General features: G+C 46.5%; 11 non-coding genes and 3 pseudogenes across 11 annotated transcripts; all 14 read left to right on the top strand.

Moving 5' to 3' along the window:
- Positions 1–1,831: 1,831 nt before the first annotated feature.
- Positions 1,832–2,022, top strand: LOC141230697 (U2 spliceosomal RNA). Its single transcript, XR_012297149.1, has one exon. It is a non-coding gene; the product is annotated as a U2 spliceosomal RNA (small nuclear RNA).
- Positions 2,023–3,134: 1,112 nt separating this feature from the next.
- LOC141230698 (U2 spliceosomal RNA) lies at positions 3,135–3,325 on the top strand. Its single transcript, XR_012297150.1, has one exon. It is a non-coding gene; the product is annotated as a U2 spliceosomal RNA (small nuclear RNA).
- Positions 3,326–4,440: 1,115 nt separating this feature from the next.
- LOC141230699 (U2 spliceosomal RNA) lies at positions 4,441–4,631 on the top strand. Its single transcript, XR_012297151.1, has one exon. It is a non-coding gene; the product is annotated as a U2 spliceosomal RNA (small nuclear RNA).
- A 1,115-nt stretch (positions 4,632–5,746) lies between these two features.
- On the top strand, positions 5,747–5,937 carry LOC141230700 (U2 spliceosomal RNA). Its single transcript, XR_012297152.1, has one exon. It is a non-coding gene; the product is annotated as a U2 spliceosomal RNA (small nuclear RNA).
- A 1,115-nt stretch (positions 5,938–7,052) lies between these two features.
- On the top strand, positions 7,053–7,243 carry LOC141230701 (U2 spliceosomal RNA). Its single transcript, XR_012297153.1, has one exon. It is a non-coding gene; the product is annotated as a U2 spliceosomal RNA (small nuclear RNA).
- Positions 7,244–8,358: 1,115 nt separating this feature from the next.
- On the top strand, positions 8,359–8,549 carry LOC141230702 (U2 spliceosomal RNA). The gene has a single exon (XR_012297154.1). It is a non-coding gene; the product is annotated as a U2 spliceosomal RNA (small nuclear RNA).
- A 1,115-nt stretch (positions 8,550–9,664) lies between these two features.
- Positions 9,665–9,855, top strand: LOC141230703 (U2 spliceosomal RNA). Its single transcript, XR_012297155.1, has one exon. It is a non-coding gene; the product is annotated as a U2 spliceosomal RNA (small nuclear RNA).
- Positions 9,856–10,970: 1,115 nt separating this feature from the next.
- Positions 10,971–11,161, top strand: LOC141230704 (U2 spliceosomal RNA). Its single transcript, XR_012297156.1, has one exon. It is a non-coding gene; the product is annotated as a U2 spliceosomal RNA (small nuclear RNA).
- Positions 11,162–12,276: 1,115 nt separating this feature from the next.
- LOC141230705 (U2 spliceosomal RNA) lies at positions 12,277–12,467 on the top strand. The gene has a single exon (XR_012297157.1). It is a non-coding gene; the product is annotated as a U2 spliceosomal RNA (small nuclear RNA).
- A 1,115-nt stretch (positions 12,468–13,582) lies between these two features.
- Positions 13,583–13,773, top strand: LOC141230706 (U2 spliceosomal RNA). The gene has a single exon (XR_012297158.1). It is a non-coding gene; the product is annotated as a U2 spliceosomal RNA (small nuclear RNA).
- A 1,115-nt stretch (positions 13,774–14,888) lies between these two features.
- On the top strand, positions 14,889–14,980 carry LOC141230444 (U2 spliceosomal RNA; annotated as a pseudogene).
- A 794-nt stretch (positions 14,981–15,774) lies between these two features.
- Positions 15,775–15,954, top strand: LOC141230387 (U2 spliceosomal RNA; annotated as a pseudogene).
- Positions 15,955–17,069: 1,115 nt separating this feature from the next.
- On the top strand, positions 17,070–17,260 carry LOC141230708 (U2 spliceosomal RNA). The gene has a single exon (XR_012297160.1). It is a non-coding gene; the product is annotated as a U2 spliceosomal RNA (small nuclear RNA).
- A 1,115-nt stretch (positions 17,261–18,375) lies between these two features.
- On the top strand, positions 18,376–18,467 carry LOC141230445 (U2 spliceosomal RNA; annotated as a pseudogene).
- The last annotated feature ends 305 nt before the right edge of the window (positions 18,468–18,772 follow it).

The following is an 18,772-nucleotide window of genomic DNA, read 5'->3' on the forward strand; positions in this document are numbered from 1 at the left end:
TTCTGCTGGAACACTGACTTCTTTCATTTAATGCCTGCAGACTATAAAAGAGAACCCAACCCAAAAAGTTTGGTTGATTAGTCTGTGGCATTCTGTTAAACTGTTGCTTATGGCGGTCTCTGTGAGCTTCTCAGCGACATTCAGCCAGCCAGGTATCCTGCCTGCAGTAGATGGAATGTGGCAATGGAACGCTGGCTGCGCGTGTCATAATAGGCTCTGAGCCTTTATATACCTGTGCACAGCAGCAGCCACCTTCAGTCTGCTGCTGGACAGCCAGCAGCAGCAGCAGCAGGAGAGGTATGTAATCAGGAGCCCTCCTGCTAAGGGTAGACAGCTGCTCGTTCCACCCCACCCCCCGCCTTAATTGGTTCTCCTCCCTTCCAACGGTGTTGAGGCGGGTGGGAACAGCAGGGGGTGAAGGTGCTGTGTTTAAAGAGGTGGAGTTATGCAGATCTAAAACGCGTGGATTGCAGCAGCAGCAAGCCGAAAAGTGCAGGCATGTAAGTGTAGCACCCTGAGGATTCGGCTGCTACAGGGGTATTGCACCTCAACCCAGAGGTGTGATATTCCACTCCCGGGTAAGGATGGAGTGTGGAACTGAGCTCAGATAGACTGCATGCACTACATACATCCCATTCCAGAGGAGCAGGCCGACGGTACTCCCACTTGGAAATGTGCAGGTACAACCGAGCCTGTTCCTGGCTGGAGTGGGAGGGGGGTGGTACATCCCATGTAGTGTAGGGGCAGATAGGGGGAGCAGTCTGGGTAGTGTTAGGAGCTCATTGGGTGCTGGTCACCTGAGCTCACACATAGAGGGATATATAAGGAGGGCACCAACTTAGAATCAGGGTCAGACGCAGAGAGTCAGTCAGCTGCAGAGGACAAGTCTGATGCAGAGAGCAGGAAACAGCAGCCCTGGAGAGAGAGGAGAAAGAAAGAGAAAGACCCAGAGGGGGAAGACTGAAGGGACCCAAGAACCCAAATTAGAGCACCGGGTGAGGAGTCAGCATCAGGGTACCGGAACCCAAGCTGGTGGGGGCAAAAACAATCCCTAGCCAGAGACCGGAGACCGTGGGCAGTGTCTGTCACGGTCACCCACCACATTCACCCCGAAGGCACACCACATGCAGGGTCAGGGAACCCAGGGCCAAGGGTGTCCCAAAAGAAGGCCCGAGGGAGCTGGACCTAGGTGAATCCCTGGTGGGGACGGCTGAAGAAAGGACAGAGGGAGAGCTCAGGGCCACGCTCCGGACTTGTTTGGGGGTTGGCTGTATCCAGGACCTGGTGGACGCAGCACGGCTCGGGTGGTCACTAGCGGCTGGAGTGACCGAAACATCAGCAGTAAGTAAACTCCCTTAACTGCACAACCCGAGTCTGTCTTCATTGCCGGCTGCACCGCACCACCACAACCCCCATCCTCTGCGCCTGTCCCCTCTGAGGCTATACCCCTCCCGTTGGGGGTTATCCCACCAAGCTGCGCATCCACCATCAGCCTCAGCGGACCCTGCTGCAGCGGCGGCCACAGTGACCGCATCACAACGGGTGGCGTAGTCGACACAAAAGAACTTTAGTAACATCTGTAAAGCTGCCACATAACACTGAGCTTGACGCCCTGGGCACGGGGCCGGGTCACAGCCGCTCGGAGACTACAACCCCCCATCTGATCCGGTGCCGGGTATTCCCCTCAAAAAGGAATATGTCCCAGGGGGCGCGTCATAAGGGATCTAGAGGTTGACAACATGTCTTCTTAACGGGAGTCCAGGAGCTCATCTCCACAAATGGACTTTTCAGGATCCTTGGGTGGCTCCGTAGTTTGAAACCAATTCTGGTTATCGCTTCTCGGCCTTTTGGCTAAGATCAAGTGTAGTATCTGTTCTTATCAGTTTAATATCTGATACGTCCCCTATCTGGGGACCATATATTAAATGGATTTTTAGAACAGGGAGATGGAAAAAGAGCTTGCTCTGTCCACTCCACGCATTGACCTGGTATTGCAGTATCTCCAGGACCGGTGCACCCCTTCTTTAATGCAGTTTCTAAAATCAGAAAGAATTGAATTCAATGTTTTTTGTTCATTTTGCTTGTTTGTCGGATTTGGGGATGGACTCTTTGGCTTTGCTTTTCTTCTCCTCATTGGATTTTTCATGTTCAAAGTTGCAGAAGCCAGATTACAAGCTCATTTTGGTTCAACTTCAGCAACTGTGCATTGCATTGCCATGTAATGTGATGCAATGCTATCTTTCTAGCTCTCCCTTTTTACTTCCTTTTGGATAAACAGACATATTAGGCAAGCATTTTGGAGCTTTCACCTAAATAACTACAGGTGGTGAGATAAGCTGCACAATATAATTGACCTTTCAGTATATTGTTGCACACACACCATCTATTTAGCAAATGCCCTTGTTATCAACAGCAGCCTTTTAAACTCACCTGAGCTAACAGGTATGTGCGCTGGTTACTCTGCTGCGCTTAAAATTTCTTTTTTGGTTTGCTACAATGCCTTTTCTGAAACGTTGTCTCCTTCTGCTGGAACACTGACTTCTTTCATTTAATGCCTGCAGACTATAAAAGAGAACCCAACCCAAAAAGTTTGGTTGATTAGTCTGTGGCATTCTGTTAAACTGTTGCTTATGGCGGTCTCTGTGAGCTTCTCAGCGACATTCAGCCAGCCAGGTATCCTGCCTGCAGTAGATGGAATGTGGCAATGGAACGCTGGCTGCGCGTGTCATAATAGGCTCTGAGCCTTTATATACCTGTGCACAGCAGCAGCCACCTTCAGTCTGCTGCTGGACAGCCAGCAGCAGCAGCAGGAGAGGTATGTAATCAGGAGCCCTCCTGCTAAGGGTAGACAGCTGCTCGTTCCACCCCACCCCCCGCCTTAATTGGTTCTCCTCCCTTCCAACGGTGTTGAGGCGGGTGGGAACAGCAGGGGGTGAAGGTGCTGTGTTTAAAGAGGTGGAGTTATGCAGATCTAAAACGCGTGGATTGCAGCAGCAGCAAGCCGAAAAGTGCAGGCATGTAAGGGATCTAGAGGTTGACAACATGTCTTCTTAACGGGAGTCCAGGAGCTCATCTCCACAAATGGACTTTTCAGGATCCTTGGGTGGCTCCGTAGTTTGAAACCAATTCTGGTTATCGCTTCTCGGCCTTTTGGCTAAGATCAAGTGTAGTATCTGTTCTTATCAGTTTAATATCTGATACGTCCCCTATCTGGGGACCATATATTAAATGGATTTTTAGAACAGGGAGATGGAAAAAGAGCTTGCTCTGTCCACTCCACGCATTGACCTGGTATTGCAGTATCTCCAGGACCGGTGCACCCCTTCTTTAATGCAGTTTCTAAAATCAGAAAGAATTGAATTCAATGTTTTTTGTTCATTTTGCTTGTTTGTCGGATTTGGGGATGGACTCTTTGGCTTTGCTTTTCTTCTCCTCATTGGATTTTTCATGTTCAAAGTTGCAGAAGCCAGATTACAAGCTCATTTTGGTTCAACTTCAGCAACTGTGCATTGCATTGCCATGTAATGTGATGCAATGCTATCTTTCTAGCTCTCCCTTTTTACTTCCTTTTGGATAAACAGACATATTAGGCAAGCATTTTCTAGCTTTCACCTAAATAACTACAGGTGGTGAGATAAGCTGCACAATATAATTGACCTTTCAGTATATTGTTGCACACACACCATCTATTTAGCAATTGCCCTTGTTATCAACAGCAGCCTTTTAAACTCACCTGAGCTAACAGGTATGTGCGCTGGTTACTCTGCTGCGCTTAAAATTTCTTTTTTGGTTTGCTACAATGCCTTTTCTGAAACGTTGTCTCCTTCTGCTGGAACACTGACTTCTTTCATTTAATGCCTGCAGACTATAAAAGAGAACCCAACCCAAAAAGTTTGGTTGATTAGTCTGTGGCATTCTGTTAAACTGTTGCTTATGGCGGTCTCTGTGAGCTTCTCAGCGACATTCAGCCAGCCAGGTATCCTGCCTGCAGTAGATGGAATGTGGCAATGGAACGCTGGCTGCGCGTGTCATAATAGGCTCTGAGCCTTTATATACCTGTGCACAGCAGCAGCCACCTTCAGTCTGCTGCTGGACAGCCAGCAGCAGCAGCAGCAGGAGAGGTATGTAATCAGGAGCCCTCCTGCTAAGGGTAGACAGCTGCTCGTTCCACCCCACCCCCCGCCTTAATTGGTTCTCCTCCCTTCCAACGGTGTTGAGGCGGGTGGGAACAGCAGGGGGTGAAGGTGCTGTGTTTAAAGAGGTGGAGTTATGCAGATCTAAAACGCGTGGATTGCAGCAGCAGCAAGCCGAAAAGTGCAGGCATGTAAGGGATCTAGAGGTTGACAACATGTCTTCTTAACGGGAGTCCAGGAGCTCATCTCCACAAATGGACTTTTCAGGATCCTTGGGTGGCTCCGTAGTTTGAAACCAATTCTGGTTATCGCTTCTCGGCCTTTTGGCTAAGATCAAGTGTAGTATCTGTTCTTATCAGTTTAATATCTGATACGTCCCCTATCTGGGGACCATATATTAAATGGATTTTTAGAACAGGGAGATGGAAAAAGAGCTTGCTCTGTCCACTCCACGCATTGACCTGGTATTGCAGTATCTCCAGGACCGGTGCACCCCTTCTTTAATGCAGTTTCTAAAATCAGAAAGAATTGAATTCAATGTTTTTTGTTCATTTTGCTTGTTTGTCGGATTTGGGGATGGACTCTTTGGCTTTGCTTTTCTTCTCCTCATTGGATTTTTCATGTTCAAAGTTGCAGAAGCCAGATTACAAGCTCATTTTGGTTCAACTTCAGCAACTGTGCATTGCATTGCCATGTAATGTGATGCAATGCTATCTTTCTAGCTCTCCCTTTTTACTTCCTTTTGGATAAACAGACATATTAGGCAAGCATTTTGGAGCTTTCACCTAAATAACTACAGGTGGTGAGATAAGCTGCACAATATAATTGACCTTTCAGTATATTGTTGCACACACACCATCTATTTAGCAAATGCCCTTGTTATCAACAGCAGCCTTTTAAACTCACCTGAGCTAACAGGTATGTGCGCTGGTTACTCTGCTGCGCTTAAAATTTCTTTTTTGGTTTGCTACAATGCCTTTTCTGAAACGTTGTCTCCTTCTGCTGGAACACTGACTTCTTTCATTTAATGCCTGCAGACTATAAAAGAGAACCCAACCCAAAAAGTTTGGTTGATTAGTCTGTGGCATTCTGTTAAACTGTTGCTTATGGCGGTCTCTGTGAGCTTCTCAGCGACATTCAGCCAGCCAGGTATCCTGCCTGCGAGTAGATGGAATGTGGCAATGGAACGCTGGCTGCGCGTGTCATAATAGGCTCTGAGCCTTTATATACCTGTGCACAGCAGCAGCCACCTTCAGTCTGCTGCTGGACAGCCAGCAGCAGCAGCAGCAGGAGAGGTATGTAATCAGGAACCTCCTGCTAAGGGTAGACAGCTGCTCGTTCCACCCCACCCCCCGCCTTAATTGGTTCTCCTCCCTTCCAACGGTGTTGAGGCGGGTGGGAACAGCAGGGGGTGAAGGTGCTGTGTTTAAAGAGGTGGAGTTATGCAGATCTAAAACGCGTGGATTGCAGCAGCAGCAAGCCGAAAAGTGCAGGCATGTAAGGGATCTAGAGGTTGACAACATGTCTTCTTAACGGGAGTCCAGGAGCTCATCTCCACAAATGGACTTTTCAGGATCCTTGGGTGGCTCCATAGTTTGAAACCAATTCTGGTTATCGCTTCTCGGCCTTTTGGCTAAGATCAAGTGTAGTATCTGTTCTTATCAGTTTAATATCTGATACGTCCCCTATCTGGGGACCATATATTAAATGGATTTTTAGAACAGGGAGATGGAAAAAGAGCTTGCTCTGTCCACTCCACGCATTGACCTGGTATTGCAGTATCTCCAGGACCGGTGCACCCCTTCTTTAATGCAGTTTCTAAAATCAGAAAGAATTGAATTCAATGTTTTTTGTTCATTTTGCTTGTTTGTCGGATTTGGGGATGGACTCTTTTTCTTTGCTTTTCTTCTCCTCATTGGATTTTTCATGTTCAAAGTTGCAGAAGCCAGATTACAAGCTCATTTTGGTTCAACTTCAGCAACTGTGCATTGCATTGCCATGTAATGTGATGCAATGCTATCTTTCTAGCTCTCCCTTTTTACTTCCTTTTGGATAAACAGACATATTAGGCAAGCATTTTGGAGCTTTCACCTAAATAACTACAGGTGGTGAGATAAGCTGCACAATATAATTGACCTTTCAGTATATTGTTGCACACACACCATCTATTTAGCAAATGCCCTTGTTATCAACAGCAGCCTTTTAAACTCACCTGAGCTAACAGGTATGTGCGCTGGTTACTCTGCTGCGCTTAAAATTTCTTTTTTGGTTTGCTACAATGCCTTTTCTGAAACGTTGTCTCCTTCTGCTGGAACACTGACTTCTTTCATTTAATGCCTGCAGACTATAAAAGAGAACCCAACCCAAAAAGTTTGGTTGATTAGTCTGTGGCATTCTGTTAAACTGTTGCTTATGGCGGTCTCTGTGAGCTTCTCAGCGACATTCAGCCAGCCAGGTATCCTGCCTGCAGTAGATGGAATGTGGCAATGGAACGCTGGCTGCGCGTGTCATAATAGGCTCTGAGCCTTTATATACCTGTGCACAGCAGCAGCCACCTTCAGTCTGCTGCTGGACAGCCAGCAGCAGCAGCAGCAGGAGAGGTATGTAATCAGGAGCCCTCCTGCTAAGGGTAGACAGCTGCTCGTTCCACCCCACCCCCCGCCTTAATTGGTTCTCCTCCCTTCCAACGGTGTTGAGGCGGGTGGGAACAGCAGGGGGTGAAGGTGCTGTGTTTAAAGAGGTGGAGTTATGCAGATCTAAAACGCGTGGATTGCAGCAGCAGCAAGCCGAAAAGTGCAGGCATGTAAGGGATCTAGAGGTTGACAACATGTCTTCTTAACGGGAGTCCAGGAGCTCATCTCCACAAATGGACTTTTCAGGATCCTTGGGTGGCTCCGTAGTTTGAAACCAATTCTGGTTATCGCTTCTCGGCCTTTTGGCTAAGATCAAGTGTAGTATCTGTTCTTATCAGTTTAATATCTGATACGTCCCCTATCTGGGGACCATATATTAAATGGATTTTTAGAACAGGGAGATGGAAAAAGAGCTTGCTCTGTCCACTCCACGCATTGACCTGGTATTGCAGTATCTCCAGGACCGGTGCACCCCTTCTTTAATGCAGTTTCTAAAATCAGAAAGAATTGAATTCAAAGTTTTTTGTTCATTTTGCTTGTTTGTCGGATTTGGGGATGGACTCTTTGGCTTTGCTTTTCTTCTCCTCATTGGATTTTTCATGTTCAAAGTTGCAGAAGCCAGATTACAAGCTCATTTTGGTTCAACTTCAGCAACTGTGCATTGCATTGCCATGTAATGTGATGCAATGCTATCTTTCTAGCTCTCCCTTTTTACTTCCTTTTGGATAAACAGACATATTAGGCAAGCATTTTGGAGCTTTCACCTAAATAACTACAGGTGGTGAGATAAGCTGCACAATATAATTGACCTTTCAGTATATTGTTGCACACACACCATCTATTTAGCAAATGCCCTTGTTATCAACAGCAGCCTTTTAAACTCACCTGAGCTAACAGGTATGTGCGCTGGTTACTCTGCTGCGCTTAAAATTTCTTTTTTGGTTTGCTACAATGCCTTTTCTGAAACGTTGTCTCCTTCTGCTGGAACACTGACTTCTTTCATTTAATGCCTGCAGACTATAAAAGAGAACCCAACCCAAAAAGTTTGGTTGATTAGTCTGTGGCATTCTGTTAAACTGTTGCTTATGGCGGTCTCTGTGAGCTTCTCAGCGACATTCAGCCAGCCAGGTATCCTGCCTGCAGTAGATGGAATGTGGCAATGGAACGCTGGCTGCGCGTGTCATAATAGGCTCTGAGCCTTTATATACCTGTGCACAGCAGCAGCCACCTTCAGTCTGCTGCTGGACAGCCAGCAGCAGCAGCAGCAGGAGAGGTATGTAATCAGGAGCCCTCCTGCTAAGGGTAGACAGCTGCTCATTCCACCCCACCCCCCGCCTTAATTGGTTCTCCTCCCTTCCAACGGTGTTGAGGCGGGTGGGAACAGCAGGGGGTGAAGGTGCTGTGTTTAAAGAGGTGGAGTTATGCAGATCTAAAACGCGTGGATTGCAGCAGCAGCAAGCCGAAAAGTGCAGGCATGTAAGGGATCTAGAGGTTGACAACATGTCTTCTTAACGGGAGTCCAGGAGCTCATCTCCACAAATGGACTTTTCAGGATCCTTGGGTGGCTCCGTAGTTTGAAACCAATTCTGGTTATCGCTTCTCGGCCTTTTGGCTAAGATCAAGTGTAGTATCTGTTCTTATCAGTTTAATATCTGATACGTCCCCTATCTGGGGACCATATATTAAATGGATTTTTAGAACAGGGAGATGGAAAAAGAGCTTGCTCTGTCCACTCCACGCATTGACCTGGTATTGCAGTATCTCCAGGACCGGTGCACCCCTTCTTTAATGCAGTTTCTAAAATCAGAAAGAATTGAATTCAAAGTTTTTTGTTCATTTTGCTTGTTTGTCGGATTTGGGGATGGACTCTTTGGCTTTGCTTTTCTTCTCCTCATTGGATTTTTCATGTTCAAAGTTGCAGAAGCCAGATTACAAGCTCATTTTGGTTCAACTTCAGCAACTGTGCATTGCATTGCCATGTAATGTGATGCAATGCTATCTTTCTAGCTCTCCCTTTTTACTTCCTTTTGGATAAACAGACATATTAGGCAAGCATTTTGGAGCTTTCACCTAAATAACTACAGGTGGTGAGATAAGCTGCACAATATAATTGACCTTTCAGTATATTGTTGCACACACACCATCTATTTAGCAAATGCCCTTGTTATCAACAGCAGCCTTTTAAACTCACCTGAGCTAACAGGTATGTGCGCTGGTTACTCTGCTGCGCTTAAAATTTCTTTTTTGGTTTGCTACAATGCCTTTTCTGAAACGTTGTCTCCTTCTGCTGGAACACTGACTTCTTTCATTTAATGCCTGCAGACTATAAAAGAGAACCCAACCCAAAAAGTTTGGTTGATTAGTCTGTGGCATTCTGTTAAACTGTTGCTTATGGCGGTCTCTGTGAGCTTCTCAGCGACATTCAGCCAGCCAGGTATCCTGCCTGCAGTAGATGGAATGTGGCAATGGAACGCTGGCTGCGCGTGTCATAAGAGGCTCTGAGCCTTTATATACCTGTGCACAGCAGCAGCCACCTTCAGTCTGCTGCTGGACAGCCAGCAGCAGCAGCAGCAGGAGAGGTATGTAATCAGGAGCCCTACTGCTAAGGGTAGACAGCTGCTCGTTCCACCCCACCCCCCGCCTTAATTGGTTCTCCTCCCTTCCAACGGTGTTGAGGCGGGTGGGAACAGCAGGGGGTGAAGGTGCTGTGTTTAAAGAGGTGGAGTTATGCAGATCTAAAACGCGTGGATTGCAGCAGCAGCAAGCCGAAAAGTGCAGGCATGTAAGGGATCTAGAGGTTGACAACATGTCTTCTTAACGGGAGTCCAGGAGCTCATCTCCACAAATGGACTTTTCAGGATCCTTGGGTGGCTCCGTAGTTTGAAACCAATTCTGGTTATCGCTTCTCGGCCTTTTGGCTAAGATCAAGTGTAGTATCTGTTCTTATCAGTTTAATATCTGATACGTCCCCTATCTGGGGACCATATATTAAATGGATTTTTAGAACAGGGAGATGGAAAAAGAGCTTGCTCTGTCCACTCCACGCATTGACCTGGTATTGCAGTATCTCCAGGACCGGTGCACCCCTTCTTTAATGCAGTTTCTAAAATCAGAAAGAATTGAATTCAAAGTTTTTTGTTCATTTTGCTTGTTTGTCGGATTTGGGGATGGACTCTTTGGCTTTGCTTTTCTTCTCCTCATTGGATTTTTCATGTTCAAAGTTGCAGAAGCCAGATTACAAGCTCATTTTGGTTCAACTTCAGCAACTGTGCATTGCATTGCCATGTAATGTGATGCAATGCTATCTTTCTAGCTCTCCCTTTTTACTTCCTTTTGGATAAACAGACATATTAGGCAAGCATTTTGGAGCTTTCACCTAAATAACTACAGGTGGTGAGATAAGCTGCACAATATAATTGACCTTTCAGTATATTGTTGCACACACACCATCTATTTAGCAAATGCCCTTGTTATCAACAGCAGCCTTTTAAACTTACCTGAGCTAACAGGTATGTGCGCTGGTTACTCTGCTGCGCTTAAAATTTCTTTTTTGGTTTGCTACAATGCCTTTTCTGAAACGTTGTCTCCTTCTGCTGGAACACTGACTTCTTTCATTTAATGCCTGCAGACTATAAAAGAGAACCCAACCCAAAAAGTTTGGTTGATTAGTCTGTGGCATTCTGTTAAACTGTTGCTTATGGCGGTCTCTGTGAGCTTCTCAGCGACATTCAGCCAGCCAGGTATCCTGCCTGCAGTAGATGGAATGTGGCAATGGAACGCTGGCTGCGCGTGTCATAATAGGCTCTGAGCCTTTATATACCTGTGCACAGCAGCAGCCACCTTCAGTCTGCTGCTGGACAGCCAGCAGCAGCAGCAGCAGGAGAGGTATGTAATCAGGAGCCCTCCTGCTAAGGGTAGACAGCTGCTCATTCCACCCCACCCCCCGCCTTAATTGGTTCTCCTCCCTTCCAACGGTGTTGAGGCGGGTGGGAACAGCAGGGGGTGAAGGTGCTGTGTTTAAAGAGGTGGAGTTATGCAGATCTAAAACGCGTGGATTGCAGCAGCAGCAAGCCGAAAAGTGCAGGCATGTAAGGGATCTAGAGGTTGACAACATGTCTTCTTAACGGGAGTCCAGGAGCTCATCTCCACAAATGGACTTTTCAGGATCCTTGGGTGGCTCCGTAGTTTGAAACCAATTCTGGTTATCGCTTCTCGGCCTTTTGGCTAAGATCAAGTGTAGTATCTGTTCTTATCAGTTTAATATCTGATACGTCCCCTATCTGGGGACCATATATTAAATGGATTTTTAGAACAGGGAGATGGAAAAAGAGCTTGCTCTGTCCACTCCACGCATTGACCTGGTATTGCAGTATCTCCAGGACCGGTGCACCCCTTCTTTAATGCAGTTTCTAAAATCAGAAAGAATTGAATTCAAAGTTTTTTGTTCATTTTGCTTGTTTGTCGGATTTGGGGATGGACTCTTTGGCTTTGCTTTTCTTCTCCTCATTGGATTTTTCATGTTCAAAGTTGCAGAAGCCAGATTACAAGCTCATTTTGGTTCAACTTCAGCAACTGTGCATTGCATTGCCATGTAATGTGATGCAATGCTATCTTTCTAGCTCTCCCTTTTTACTTCCTTTTGGATAAACAGACATATTAGGCAAGCATTTTGGAGCTTTCACCTAAATAACTACAGGTGGTGAGATAAGCTGCACAATATAATTGACCTTTCAGTATATTGTTGCACACACACCATCTATTTAGCAAATGCCCTTGTTATCAACAGCAGCCTTTTAAACTCACCTGAGCTAACAGGTATGTGCGCTGGTTACTCTGCTGCGCTTAAAATTTCTTTTTTGGTTTGCTACAATGCCTTTTCTGAAACGTTGTCTCCTTCTGCTGGAACACTGACTTCTTTCATTTAATGCCTGCAGACTATAAAAGAGAACCCAACCCAAAAAGTTTGGTTGATTAGTCTGTGGCATTCTGTTAAACTGTTGCTTATGGCGGTCTCTGTGAGCTTCTCAGCGACATTCAGCCAGCCAGGTATCCTGCCTGCAGTAGATGGAATGTGGCAATGGAACGCTGGCTGCGCGTGTCATAATAGGCTCTGAGCCTTTATATACCTGTGCACAGCAGCAGCCACCTTCAGTCTGCTGCTGGACAGCCAGCAGCAGCAGCAGCAGGAGAGGTATGTAATCAGGAGCCCTACTGCTAAGGGTAGACAGCTGTTCGTTCCACCCCACCCCCCGCCTTAATTGGTTCTCCTCCCTTCCAACGGTGTTGAGGCGGGTGGGAACAGCAGGGGGTGAAGGTGCTGTGTTTAAAGAGGTGGAGTTATGCAGATCTAAAACGCGTGGATTGCAGCAGCAGCAAGCTGAAAAGTGCAGGCATGTAAGGGATCTAGAGGTTGACAACATGTCTTCTTAACGGGAGTCCAGGAGCTCATCTCCACAAATGGACTTTTCAGGATCCTTGGGTGGCTCCGTAGTTTGAAACCAATTCTGGTTATCGCTTCTCGGCCTTTTGGCTAAGATCAAGTGTAGTATCTGTTCTTATCAGTTTAATATCTGATACGTCCCCTATCTGGGGACCATATATTAAATGGATTTTTAGAACAGGGAGATGGAAAAAGAGCTTGCTCTGTCCACTCCACGCATTGACCTGGTATTGCAGTATCTCCAGGACCGGTGCACCCCTTCTTTAATGCAGTTTCTAAAATCAGAAAGAATTGAATTCAAAGTTTTTTGTTCATTTTGCTTGTTTGTCGGATTTGGGGATGGACTCTTTGGCTTTGCTTTTCTTCTCCTCATTGGATTTTTCATGTTCAAAGTTGCAGAAGCCAGATTACAAGCTCATTTTGGTTCAACTTCAGCAACTGTGCATTGCATTGCCATGTAATGTGATGCAATGCTATCTTTCTAGCTCTCCCTTTTTACTTCCTTTTGGATAAACAGACATATTAGGCAAGCATTTTGGAGCTTTCACCTAAATAACTACAGGTGGTGAGATAAGCTGCACAATATAATTGACCTTTCAGTATATTGTTGCACACACACCATCTATTTAGCAAATGCCCTTGTTATCAACAGCAGCCTTTTAAACTTACCTGAGCTAACAGGTATGTGCGCTGGTTACTCTGCTGCGCTTAAAATTTCTTTTTTGGTTTGCTACAATGCCTTTTCTGAAACGTTGTCTCCTTCTGCTGGAACACTGACTTCTTTCATTTAATGCCTGCAGACTATAAAAGAGAACCCAACCCAAAAAGTTTGGTTGATTAGTCTGTGGCATTCTGTTAAACTGTTGCTTATGGCGGTCTCTGTGAGCTTCTCAGCGACATTCAGCCAGCCAGGTATCCTGCCTGCAGTAGATGGAATGTGGCAATGGAACGCTGGCTGCGCGTGTCATAATAGGCTCTGAGCCTTTATATACCTGTGCACAGCAGCAGCCACCTTCAGTCTGCTGCTGGACAGCCAGCAGCAGCAGCAGCAGGAGAGGTATGTAATCAGGAGCCCTCCTGCTAAGGGTAGACAGCTGCTCGTTCCACCCCACCCCCCGCCTTAATTGGTTCTCCTCCCTTCCAACGGTGTTGAGGCGGGTGGGAACAGCAGGGGGTGAAGGTGCTGTGTTTAAAGAGGTGGAGTTATGCAGATCTAAAACGCGTGGATTGCAGCAGCAGCAAGCCGAAAAGTGCAGGCATGTAAGGGATCTAGAGGTTGACAACATGTCTTCTTAACGGGAGTCCAGGAGCTCATCTCCACAAATGGACTTTTCAGGATCCTTGGGTGGCTCCGTAGTTTGAAACCAATTCTGGTTATCGCTTCTCGGCCTTTTGGCTAAGATCAAGTGTAGTATCTGTTCTTATCAGTTTAATATCTGATACGTCCCCTATCTGGGGACCATATATTAAATGGATTTTTAGAACAGGGAGATGGAAAAAGAGCTTGCTCTGTCCACTCCACGCATTGACCTGGTATTGCAGTATCTCCAGGACCGGTGCACCCCTTCTTTAATGCAGTTTCTAAAATCAGAAAGAATTGAATTCAAAGTTTTTTGTTCATTTTGCTTGTTTGTCGGATTTGGGGATGGACTCTTTGGCTTTGCTTTTCTTCTCCTCATTGGATTTTTCATGTTCAAAGTTGCAGAAGCCAGATTACAAGCTCATTTTGGTTCAACTTCAGCAACTGTGCATTGCATTGCCATGTAATGTGATGCAATGCTATCTTTCTAGCTCTCCCTTTTTACTTCCTTTTGGATAAACAGACATATTAGGCAAGCATTTTGGAGCTTTCACCTAAATAACTACAGGTGGTGAGATAAGCTGCACAATATAATTGACCTTTCAGTATATTGTTGCACACACACCATCTATTTAGCAAATGCCCTTGTTATCAACAGCAGCCTTTTAAACTCACCTGAGCTAACAGGTATGTGCGCTGGTTACTCTGCTGCGCTTAAAATTTCTTTTTTGGTTTGCTACAATGCCTTTTCTGAAACGTTGTCTCCTTCTGCTGGAACACTGACTTCTTTCATTTAATGCCTGCAGACTATAAAAGAGAACCCAACCCAAAAAGTTTGGTTGATTAGTCTGTGGCATTCTGTTAAACTGTTGCTTATGGCGGTCTCTGTGAGCTTCTCAGCGACATTCAGCCAGCCAGGTATCCTGCCTGCAGTAGATGGAATGTGGCAATGGAACGCTGGCTGCGCGTGTCATAATAGGCTCTGAGCCTTTATATACCTGTGCACAGCAGCAGCCACCTTCAGTCTGCTGCTGGACAGCCAGCAGCAGCAGCAGCAGGAGAGGTATGTAATCAGGAGCCCTCCTGCTAAGGGTAGACAGCTGCTCGTTCCACCCCACCCCCCGCCTTAATTGGTTCTCCTCCCTTCCAACGGTGTTGAGGCGGGTGGGAACAGCAGGGGGTGAAGGTGCTGTGTTTAAAGAGGTGGAGTTATGCAGATCTAAAACGCGTGGATTGCAGCAGCAGCAAGCCGAAAAGTGCAGGCATGTAAGGGATCTAGAGGTTGACAACATGTCTTCTTAACGGGAGTCCAGGAGCTCATCTCCACAAATGGACTTTTCAGGATCCTTGGGTGGCTCCGTAGTTTGAAACCAATTCTGGTTATCGCTTCTCGGCCTTTTGGCTAAGATCAAGTGTAGTATCTTTCGAAAAGGCGGTTTTGGATGTTGGCCGCCCTAGTAGATTGATACATTATGCACACTGGGGTTTAGGCGCTTGTTAGTACGCCAGGTGGCTAATATAGTCATCTGGTGGAAAGCATGGCCCCCCAGGATCGACGCCATTGGGCCGGGGAAGATCGAAAGCCCGAAGTGTGAAGTGCCCCAGGAGTGGTGACCCTGGGGTGCCTTAACTCACTGGGATTGGGAACCCCACTTGAGTTTATGGCACATTTGCACAAGCACTTCAAATTTTCTTTCTTCGCACACACCCTTATTCCGGGCCTTCTGGCCTTAGGATGGGGAATTTTTCAATTCCCGGTCGAAGGTCCGGGCAGTATTATACTGTGAAACCTTCACTATTTATTTAATTTCTTTGTCACTGTGTGTCCACTTATTCACGTGTGTCACGTCCTACTAGGATTTTGTCGGGATGCGGTTCCCTTACGGGTTCCTCTCTTGGCAGATCTAGGGGGGGAGTGTGTGGCCATCAGGTTCCGCTCCCCCCTGAACCCCCCTGGCTCTCCTCTTTCGGGAGGAGAGCGTTGTTGGCTCCCCTCTTCCGGGAGGGGAGCACAGTCTTTGGCTCCCAGTGCCTTGCTCGGGTGAGAACTCGGGCAGGTGCTGGGGGTAAGATTGGGTCGCCTCTGGCTTCGGCTGGAGGTGGCTTTTTGTCCCTGTTCCTCGCTGTGGCCTTTTGGCTCGGAGGGACGGGGAATGGTTTGGGGGACCCTTCTCCTTTTGGAGAGGGTTTCAAGAAGACCAGCATCCTAGTGCACTTTTTTTGTGGCACTTGTCACTTTTTTAAGCGCACTCGGGTTTTGTACACGAATTCGGGCTTTCAAAAAAAAAAAAAAAATCTGTTCTTATCAGTATAATATCTGATACGTCCCCTATCTGGGGACCATATATTAAATGGATTTTTAGAACAGGGAGATGGAAAAAGAGCTTGCTCTGTCCACTCCACGCATTGACCTGGTATTGCAGTATCTCCAGGACCGGTGCACCCCTTCTTTAATGCAGTTTCTAAAATCAGAAAGAATTGAATTCAATGTTTTTTGTTCATTTTGCTTGTTTGTCGGATTTGGGGATGGACTCTTTGGCTTTGCTTTTCTTCTCCTCGTTGGATTTTTCATGTTCAAAGTTGCACAAGCCAGATTACAAGCTCATTTTGGTTCAACTTCAGCAACTGTGCATTGCATTGCCATGTAATGTGATGCAATGCTATCTTTCTAGCTCTCCCTTTTTACTTCCTTTTGGATAAACAGACATATTAGGCAAGCATTTTGGAGCTTTCACCTAAATAACTACAGGTGGTGAGATAAGCTGCACAATATAATTGACCTTTCAGTATATTGTTGCACACACACCATCTATTTAGCAAATGCCCTTGTTATCAACAGCAGCCTTTTAAACTCACCTGAGCTAACAGGTATGTGCGCTGGTTACTCTGCTGCGCTTAAAATTTCTTTTTTGGTTTGCTACAATGCCTTTTCTGAAACGTTGTCTCCTTCTGCTGGAACACTGACTTCTTTCATTTAATGCCTGCAGACTATAAAAGAGAACCCAACCCAAAAAGTTTGGTTGATTAGTCTGTGGCATTCTGTTAAACTGTTGCTTATGGCGGTCTCTGTGAGCTTCTCAGCGACATTCAGCCAGCCAGGTATCCTGCCTGCAGTAGATGGAATGTGGCAATGGAACGCTGGCTGCGCGTGTCATAATAGGCTCTGAGCCTTTATATACCTGTGCACAGCAGCAGCCACCTTCAGTCTGCTGCTGGACAGCCAGCAGCAGCAGCAGCAGGAGAGGTATGTAATCAGGAGCCCTCCTGCTAAGGGTAGACAGCTGCTCGTTCCACCCCACCCCCCGCCTTAATTGGTTCTCCTCCCTTCCAACGGTGTTGAGGCGGGTGGGAACAGCAGGGGGTGAAGGTGCTGTGTTTAAAGAGGTGGAGTTATGCAGATCTAAAACGCGTGGATTGCAGCAGCAGCAAGCCGAAAAGTGCAGGCATGTAAGGGATCTAGAGGTTGACAACATGTCTTCTTAACGGGAGTCCAGGAGCTCATCTCCACAAATGGACTTTTCAGGATCCTTGGGTGGCTCCGTAGTTTGAAACCAATTCTGGTTATCGCTTCTCGGCCTTTTGGCTAAGATCAAGTGTAGTATCTGTTCTTATCAGTTTAATATCTGATACGTCCCCTATCTGGGGACCATATATTAAATGGATTTTTAGAACAGGGAGATGGAAAAAGAGCTTGCTCTGTCCACTCCACGCATTGACCTGGTATTGCAGTATCTCCAGGACCGGTGCACCCCTTCTTTAATGCAGTTTCTAAAATCAGAAAGAATTTAATTCAAAGTTTTTTGTTCATTTTGCTTGTTTGTCGGATTTGGGGATGGACTCTTTGGCTTTGCTTTTCTTCTCCTCATTGGATTTTTCATGTTCAAAGTTGCAGAAGCCAGATTACAAGCTCATTTTGGTTCAACTTCAGCAACTGTGCATTGCATTGCCATGTAATGTGATGCAATGCTATCTTTCTAGCTCTCCCTTTTTACTTCCTTTTGGATAAACAGACATATTAGGCAAGCATTTTGGAGCTTTCACCTAAATAACTACAGGTGGTGAGATAAGCTGCACAATATAATTGACCTTTCAGTATATTGTTGCACACACACCATCTATTTAGCAAATGCCCTTGTTATCAACAGCAGCCTTTTAAACTCACCTGAGCTAACAGGTATGTGCGCTGGTTACTCTGCTGCGCTTAAAATTTCTTTTTTGGTTTGCTACAATGCCTTTTCTGAAACGTTGTCTCCTTCTGCTGGAACACTGACTTCATTCATTTAATGCCTGCAGACTATAAAAGAGAACCCAACCCAAAAAGTTTGGTTGATTAGTCTGTGGCATTCTGTTAAACTGTTGCTTATGGCGGTCTCTGTGAGCTTCTCAGCGACATTCAGCCAGCCAGGTATCCTGCCTGCAGTAGATGGAATGTGGCAATGGAACGCTGGCTGCGCGTGTCATAATAGGCTCTGAGCCTTTATATACCTGTGCACAGCAGCAGCCACCTTCAGTCTGCTGCTGGACAGCCAGCAGCAGCAGCAGCAGGAGAGGTATGTAATCAGGAGCCCTCCTGCTAAGGGTAGACAGCTGCTCGTTCCACCCCACCCCCCGCCTTAATTGGTTCTCCTCCCTTCCAACGGTGTTGAGGCGGGTGGGAACAGCAGGGGGTGAAGGTGCTGTGTTTAAAGAGGTGGAGTTATGCAGATCTAAAACGCGTGGATTGCAGCAGCAGCAAGCCGAAAAGTGCAGGCATGTAAGGGATCTAGAGGTTGACAACATGTCTTCTTAACGGGAGTCCAGGAGCTCATCTCCACAAATGGACTTTTCAGGATCCTTGGGTGGCTCCGTAGTTTGAAACCAATTCTGGTTATCGCTTCTCGGCCTTTTGGCTAAGATCAAGTGTAGTATCTTTCGAAAAGGCGGTTTTGGATGTTGGCCGCCCTAGTAGATTGATACATTATGCACACTGGGGTTTAGGCGCTTGTTAGTACGCCAGGTGGCTAATATAGTCATCTGGTGGAAAGCATGGCCCCCCAGGATCGACGCCATTGGGCCGGGGAAGATCGAAAGCCCGAAGTGTGAAGTGCCCCAGGAGTGGTGACCCTGGGGTGCCTTAACTCACTGGGATTGGGAACCCCACTTGAGTTTATGGCACATTTGCACAAGCACTTCAAATTTTCTTTCTTCGCACACACCCTTATTCCGGGCCTTCTGGCCTTAGGATGGGGAATTTTTCAATTCCCGGTCGAAGGTCCGGGCAGTATTA

This window comes from Phyllobates terribilis, unplaced genomic scaffold, assembly GCF_046119375.1.
Source record: "Phyllobates terribilis strain yellow unplaced genomic scaffold, ASM4611937v1 Scaffold_499__1_contigs__length_1316695, whole genome shotgun sequence".
Lineage (NCBI taxonomy): Eukaryota > Metazoa > Chordata > Amphibia > Anura > Dendrobatidae > Phyllobates > Phyllobates terribilis.